Below are 7,879 nucleotides of genomic sequence, written 5' to 3' on the forward strand. Positions count from 1 at the left end.
AGAACCCGACCCAAAAATATGAAATAACGACCCCAAACGTGACCTTAGGCCTTCCAAGGTATTAATACACGTTTCCCACTTGCTAAGTACGCGTACCCAATCCGCGAACTTCAAATTCCAACAGAAATTTTCGGAACTAAAGTATGCGTACCCGTCTGCATACTTTACTGTCTTCGGTATTCAATAAAAGTTTGTTTTGGCCACAACTTCTTCATCCGAACTCGGAATGACCTCATTCTTTTTGAATTCTTTTTATCTTTCAATTCTATTCAATATGATGATGAGAAATACTTAATTTGAATGATTTAAGATTGGTTTTTGACCCTTCTCTTGATTTTGAGCGTTTTGCTCCTTTTCGTCGCACTTCTTCCACTTCTCTTGGACTTGGGCACTTGGATACTTGGAATACTTCTCTCCTTAGCTCTTTTCAGCACTTTGTATCTCCTTTTTGGATGATTCACCTAATAGAGGCAAACAAGAGTAATAATACGAAAATATGCAAGAATAATAGCTTAAACAAGTATGGACTGGATACTAAAATCATATGAATTATGCACTTATCAGGTAGAAAGTAAATAGAGAAAAACTCTAGTCCACTCGTATTGCGATATGAAGATTGTTTTTTTCGGCAGATAACCTAGAATTAATAAAGGTCAGTGCTTGGTGTTGTAATGACTTTAAAATGTGTGTAAAAATATATTTATGTGTTGATTGTACGAGTGATCCAAGTTCAAGCCAACTGAGGTTGTAGAAGTTCGTATAAAATACTATATCAAAACAAGTGGTTATGGAATATAGTTGTTTAGAAGATTATTTGGATGTTGGTCTTAACATCAGCGGTAAAGAAGTTTGCTTTCAAGAAAATATGATAACTATTTTAAGTTGGAGTTTCAGGATTGACAACATGGATGGGTCTGTATGATCATCAGCCTAGTCAAGGTGGTAGATGGTGATTCGTTACATATCAAGCTTGGAGTTTCAGCACTTACTGTTAGGTTGAAGTAACTAGCGAAAAAGGTACATCGGTGTCCATTCAGTTTGTAATGAAATGTAAAATTTCAAGCTTGTATTATGTTTGCAGATCAAAGTAGTGATCGGGTTAACATTAATCTAATTGTAGTGAAGTGAAGTAGTTACTAACATTGTTTTCTTTAACCACCTGTAGTTGTTTGTAAACTTTTTCTTTTCTTAATATCTTTCTTTGTGAACTTTTTCTCTTATTAATATTTTTTCCTTTCAATTAATGAAGAAAAAACTATTAAATGTTTATTTTTTATGTTGATATTGTGCATATTTGCTGCATGTATCGAGTTGTACATATTTGCTGCACAATTACTTATTGCGTAATTATTTATGCTAATGTGGATAACATTTGCGCTCAAAAAAAAAAGTGCAACTTCCAAAATAATATTATGAACGTAAACGTTATCTACTTTTCTCTGTATTTCAGGTCTATAAAAGTTGTGGATAAAAATACAATAAATACATTGTGATAGTTTCTGCACATAGAAATACTACCAAGAAAATATTGTGGATAACAGCTGCACAAACCTGCCATTCTTTATTTGGGGAAGCATAATAATATTTTAGCCTATTTTACTATCAAGCAAACTCTTATCTTATATACTTATCTCAATTTCTTCCTCAAAATATTAAAAAACATCAATTAAACCGAATAAAATTCCATATGAAAGTTTGACACATCCACAGACTTGTTCTGTGGCGATATTAAACTTAATTTTTAAGATGATTTTTCTTTTTTGGCTTTCCAACTTGTGTATAATGATCCTTTATTACTTCGTTATCTTATTCTTCTTGGACTACAAATTGATTCTGGTACTCGACACAAGAATTTTTCAAGGACCTATAATTCTAAGGAGCTTGAACTCCGCAAGTTGAATGAATGGTCGTCTTTGTCTGGCTCACTTGTTTACCATGAAATAGTCCCCGCATCAACCGACACCGATAATAAGATTCAAATTTTTTCCCTCAATAGTAGTACCAATGATGTGCATGGATGATAGTTGATGTCCAGATTGTATTGCATATCGAAATCGTTTCTCTTCCTTCACTTTCATCAATGCCTTCTTAAACATTTGGGCTATCTCATCAGCTGAAGTTGGGACATCCTTCATCCTTTTTACCACCTCGAGAACACACATGTTTAAGAACCTGGTACCCGCAGTAGCAACGATGGCAGAATTACCAACATGAAATATTTTATGTGATCTTTTCTCGACTAAACCCTCTTTGCTCAATTCAGTAAGCATCCTCAAATATATTTTCTTAACTCCGTCCTCAATAACCACTTCAACGATAATTAGATAAAATAGAAAAGATGAACCATTTGAACTAATATCTAACGATAGCTAAGGATTTTACGGAATGCATCGTACATGCTATGTGGATAATATATGCACTATAAAAGAACTTTGTGCATAATGTCAACAAGCAATACTAGTAACCAAAAATTCTAAAATTTCTAAAGTCATAGCCAAAGCATGTGTTAATTTAATCCTAATCAATTCCTAGTGGTCAGTCCATTGTCTTAAATAAAGAACGAGACATTTGAGACCTGTAATTTGTACATTATATATCCACAGTTCACTATGCGCAGAGAATATCCACAAGATTTGGTATGTGCAAAAAAATATTCACAAATTCATTTTATGCAGAAAAATATCAACAAATACAGTCCGATGCGTAAGCTTAAAACATTAAAAAAAAAAGATCAACCAAATACTAAGAACGAGCGGGAACAAAACTTGTTTTAGTCTATACAAAATATATCCATAATTCACTATGTGCAGAAAATATCCACAAGATTTGGTATGTGCAGAAAATATCTACAGTACCTCACCCCATTTAAAAGATTCATTTTAAGTAAATGGTATTAACAACACAATTAAAAGGTTCCACGATTTTCAAAGAAAAGAATCAGCCACCTGGACAAGAACTGTTTCATTCGTCAAGTAACAGCTTGAGAAATCCAACATATTCTTCACAAAAACAAAAAAAAAAGTTTGTCAGAGAGACGGTGTGTTTATTACCTGCACATAAAAAACATGTGTGTATATTTGCAGCATAGCTGAAAAAGATTGCATATTTCCTGCACAGAAAAAAACAGTGCGAATATTTTCTACACAACTAAAAAAGTGTGCATATTTACTGCATAGAAAAAACATACAAAGTTCCATGCTCTTGCCATTCAAAAAATATAAAAATGTATAGTCGTGTAACACGTACTCTCCAAGGTTACCACATAAAGAACCAGACTCCCTTAACTTCATCTTAACGTATCTCATCTACTTTGTTATTATCACTACTAAACTGGTGAACTCGTAACTCCTTTCGAGTTTTGAAACTATCTGTCATCTGATTATATGTTATTTTCTTCGAAAACAAAACATTATGAAGAAACAACAGAACATATTTAGCATCCACAAATTCCATATTTCACTCCTTTCGGCTCTGGTTTTTTATATAGTTTGCAAAATTAACGACTTACCACTCAACATTTCACAAGCAAAAATATACCTTGATCATAGAATTCAAACCGGTCTTGAATTATAGCACACCTCTACCTTCTCTATTAGGGTCCAAGTTTTGCGCCAATGCGTAAGCATGCTCATAAAAAATAAACAAACTTTGGTGCATCAAATTTTCACCCAAATTCTCTGGTGCATAAAGCCTGCACTCAAATTCGATCGTGCATAAAGTCTGCACGCAAATTCTTTAGTGCATAAGGCCTGCACATAATATTCTTAGTGTATAAAGTCTGCACACAAATTCTTTGGTGTATGCACTGTAAGTAACCTTGTTGTCTATAATTTTTCTTTTCATGTACATAGGTTTAAAACATGAAAAAAAATCATATAATACCAAGAGAGAGTGGATCTGTAGAGAATCCTAGGGGTCGGTACATTTTCCTACACAAATTCTTTGGTGTATACCTACCAAAGACTTTTGTTAAGCATAAAGCAGCGCAGCAGTGCCAAGAAACTCTTTAGGATTTCATTCACATAACAAGCACAAAAATTACATTAATATAATCCATAAAAAATGGAAAAAAAATTACTAGATATGTTCATTCTAACAAAGATTCGTAAGCTATATGCTTGTTCAAACACTATAGAAATACACACTGCATAATGGAAGCACAAAAAGATGGCTAAAAGTAAAAATTTGTGCAGCAATTTCATCTCAGCCAAAGCATGCTATTGATGTGCACTTGATATATCAAACTCTATAATAGAAATCACATATGTAGTAATTTACGTTAATAAACTAACCATTTCCTCTTTGCATTGAGTCTTTAAATTTTCATGCACTTCCTTTCCTTCTCTTCTTAACTGATCTCTCAACTACAACAATTGGAATAACTAGGTCATTCAATGGACCCGATAAGCAGCAAAAAAGACAAAATGACAAGTCTAGGAAACTCATTTGACGGCTTTCTTTTCAAAATCGGTTTGCAATAAATTAAGTAGAGGGAAAGATAAATTGCACCATGAAGTATTACGTGCACATAAGCATACACGACAAAACCAAACATACTAACAATCCATGAATTTAACTTAGTAGATATTACCTGCACAAATTTTCTGTTTGGTGAATAAACGATCAGTGTTTAACAAAGATCCATGGATGCATATTTTCTGCACAGGAAAAAGCGTTCTAAAGGCATTAATTTCAACTAAAAAAATCGAATTGGTTAGACCAAAAAACGAAATCGAATTGATTATATCAAAAAATAAAACCTAATTGATTAAATTAAATAACGAAATCAAACTGATCAGAGCATAACAGAAGCAGAAAGATGAAAAAATGAAGATAATCCCTAAATCTTAACTTACTAGTAACAAATCCGAAAAAAACATAAACCAAACCGAAAAATCCAATACTCATGAATCTAATCAATTTTCTTTTGATTTTTATCGAAACATATCAAGATAAACAAATCGATTAGATAAACAATCAACACCTAAAAAATCAGAAGCAAAAGATCAAAATAAAGATCAAATTACCTAAAAGATGGATCTCACTTAATCTTCAATTGTTGAATTGGAAACTTAAAAATCTTCGGATATTGAATCGAGAAGATCGTATCTGACTCTCGATCAATTACGACGCAAAAATGGCTGTAATTTTCTCCCTAATGAATTTTGTTTCGATTACACACAAATCGATCAAGTTCAATCTGATCTCCGTCAAAAAATAGAGATCGATTCACGTTTACACGACTAACTTTCTCTCCAAAATCTATTTTAATCGATTGAGATTGGAATATGAAGAATCCAAAATAAAAATTGCTACCATTTCTTCTTCTTCTCTCGATCTATTTTTCAAGCGGGAAAATGATAAGGTTATTTTAAGTATTAATTCTTTTTTGTAAATGATGTCAGCAGTGAGAATTATTCTCACGGCCTTCTCTTCTAAGTGGGCTCGAAAAATGTGAAGACTTCTCAATCCCAAGGCCATGAGAGTAAGAGAGAGTGAGGAGAGGGCCAACCACTTAATTCCCACTAGTATTATTACACAACATCAAAGTTCAATTATATCACAAATTTGACAGCAATACTATGGTGATATGTACCACTCCCCCTTAGTCAATACTTCATCTCACATGAAAACCACTTCCCCTTACATAATGATCCATAAACCATATGTATTTGTAGTGTGAACTACACATTAATTCTCCCCCTTTTTGTAAATATAAATTGGCAAAGGTACGAAAACTAGTGGGATCCTGATGAAATTTCCATAGAGATACTTCATGACCAAAAGAGAACCACATATCAACTTTGTTTAGATGCAATCATATAGCCGAAACTAAATGCATTCATCAAGGAGTTTATAAAGATATAAGATAACCCCTATAATATTCCACAGCCGCACTCCCCACAAAGATATGGTAATTAAGCACAAGCTAAATTAAGAACTCTCCCCCATGAAATGTCATTCCCGAAATAACAACAAGAGCGACCTTACTTTCACAAGAAAAGAAGGATTGACATCAACAAATCACATGAAAAACCAACTGAGGCTAGCTCAGTTGGCTAGGGTCGAACTCTCAAGTTGTTAGGTCAGAGGTTCGAATCCCGCCGCGGATAAAAATTACAGAATTTTTAGCATAAGTAATAAAAATTACAGAATTTTTAGCATAAGTAATAAAAAACCTTCTTTTTCAGAAATGATGGTTTTAACCAGGGATGATAAAAATTACATAATTACATAATTTTTAGCAGTAAAAACAAATCACATGAAACATGAATTTGTATCCAAAAAACTCAATTAAATTAACCACAAGAGAACCCATGATTAATTTAATCGGAAATGCTCAACATAAGAAAACTTACGGAGCCGCATAATATTTACACAAAGATGTGGGTCATGAAAACCAATACTGCGGAATATTCAAAGATTCATTCTATTTTCATCAATATTTGCATAGAGACATATAATAGACTTAATCTTTGCAAAGAAAAGTTCATCCTATCTTCCATCAATATTTGCATAATGACATAATAGGTTTAACTTTTGTTGTCAAAAGTTCATTCTATCTTTCATCAATAAGGACATATGATAGACTTAACTTTTGAGCATATATGGGACAATCACAGTTCATGGACACAAACACACATATCCCATAACAAGTTGCAATATATAAAACCATAAAGATTAATACTGCAAAATCATCTTCCAAATAAACTTTAGAATTTAAATAAATAAATCTAAAGACATTGCAAGATGAAAATCGTTGGAAATATCTATGTGTACTCACAATAATTTCTAATCCAAACCCTAGTTATCCTTCTTAAAACACAAGAATAAATTCTCGTAAGAAGTTTCCTAGACAAAATCAAGACAAACTCGTAATGCACATACAAGATGATTTGTCCTTACAAGGTAGAATTAATATTTTTGCACGGATATGCACCAAGAATATCTACTAAAGGCGTATAAAAATATTTTCTTAACAAAGAAGAACATACAAAGTCATTAACAACCATGCACCATAGTTCACATAAGATGATTGTGAACATTCAAGAATCCCATAGCAATGCGTACTATTGCCCATGGTTGAACTTCCTTCTTTGTGATTCACCAACAACATTCTTGTAAAACCTACAAATGAGATTAGAAGAGTAGTGATCCAAGAATCCAAGTGCCCAAGTCCAAGAGAAGTGGAACAAGTGCGACGAAACGGAGCAAAACACTTCAAAAACAAGAGACGGGACAAAGATCAATCTTAAATCATCCAAATTCAATAATTCTCATCTCCATTTTTAATAGAATTCAAAGAGGAAAATAATCCAAAAAGAATGAGGTCATTCCGAGTTCGTACGAAGAAGTTACGTCCAAAACAAGTTTACCAAATATCCACGTCTACGGGAAAGTATGCATACCTGTTTGCAAATGACCTGGAGCAGTATACAAATGGGTATGCGTACTAAAATGCCTGGATTTTGATTTTAAATTATGGTATGAAAACCTAGTATGTGTACCATGAAGTCCAAACATCCCGAACTACTATTTTCAAACCTAAACATTTAAGAACCTTAAACATAGATCAAGTTAGGTAGAAATGAACGATAAGAAAGGTACGTAGATCATTATAAGTACTCTAAGCAAATAAATAAAATCACAAATCTTGATCAAGTTTATAGACATACCTTTTTAGATGAATCCAATCGAATTCTACAGCCTTGCCAAACATAATCAGCGCGCCCCAATTCTCATGCTTCCCTCACCGTATACATAGCAGGGCATTCCTTGGTAAGGATGCACTTACAACACAATCAATTTGTGTTGAGGTGAACAGGGTCTTGCTCACCACAAATGACTGAAACAAACTTTTCTGCAACTATGTATTTTT

At 33.1% G+C, this 7,879-nt stretch overlaps 1 long non-coding RNA gene across 1 annotated transcript; it reads right to left on the bottom strand.

The window, feature by feature from the left end:
• Positions 1–2,740: 2,740 nt before the first annotated feature.
• On the bottom strand, positions 2,741–5,395 carry LOC113338673. The gene is made up of 4 exons (XR_003354815.1): positions 5,028–5,395; positions 4,592–4,658; positions 4,293–4,364; positions 2,741–2,999 (listed from the first exon to the last, which is right to left on the bottom strand). It is a non-coding gene; the product is annotated as an uncharacterized LOC113338673 (long non-coding RNA).
• Between the last annotated feature and the right edge of the window lie 2,484 nt (positions 5,396–7,879).

The sequence above is a fragment of the Papaver somniferum genome, unplaced genomic scaffold (genome assembly GCF_003573695.1).
Source record: "Papaver somniferum cultivar HN1 unplaced genomic scaffold, ASM357369v1 unplaced-scaffold_19, whole genome shotgun sequence".
NCBI classification, from domain to species: Eukaryota; Viridiplantae; Streptophyta; class Magnoliopsida; order Ranunculales; family Papaveraceae; genus Papaver; species Papaver somniferum.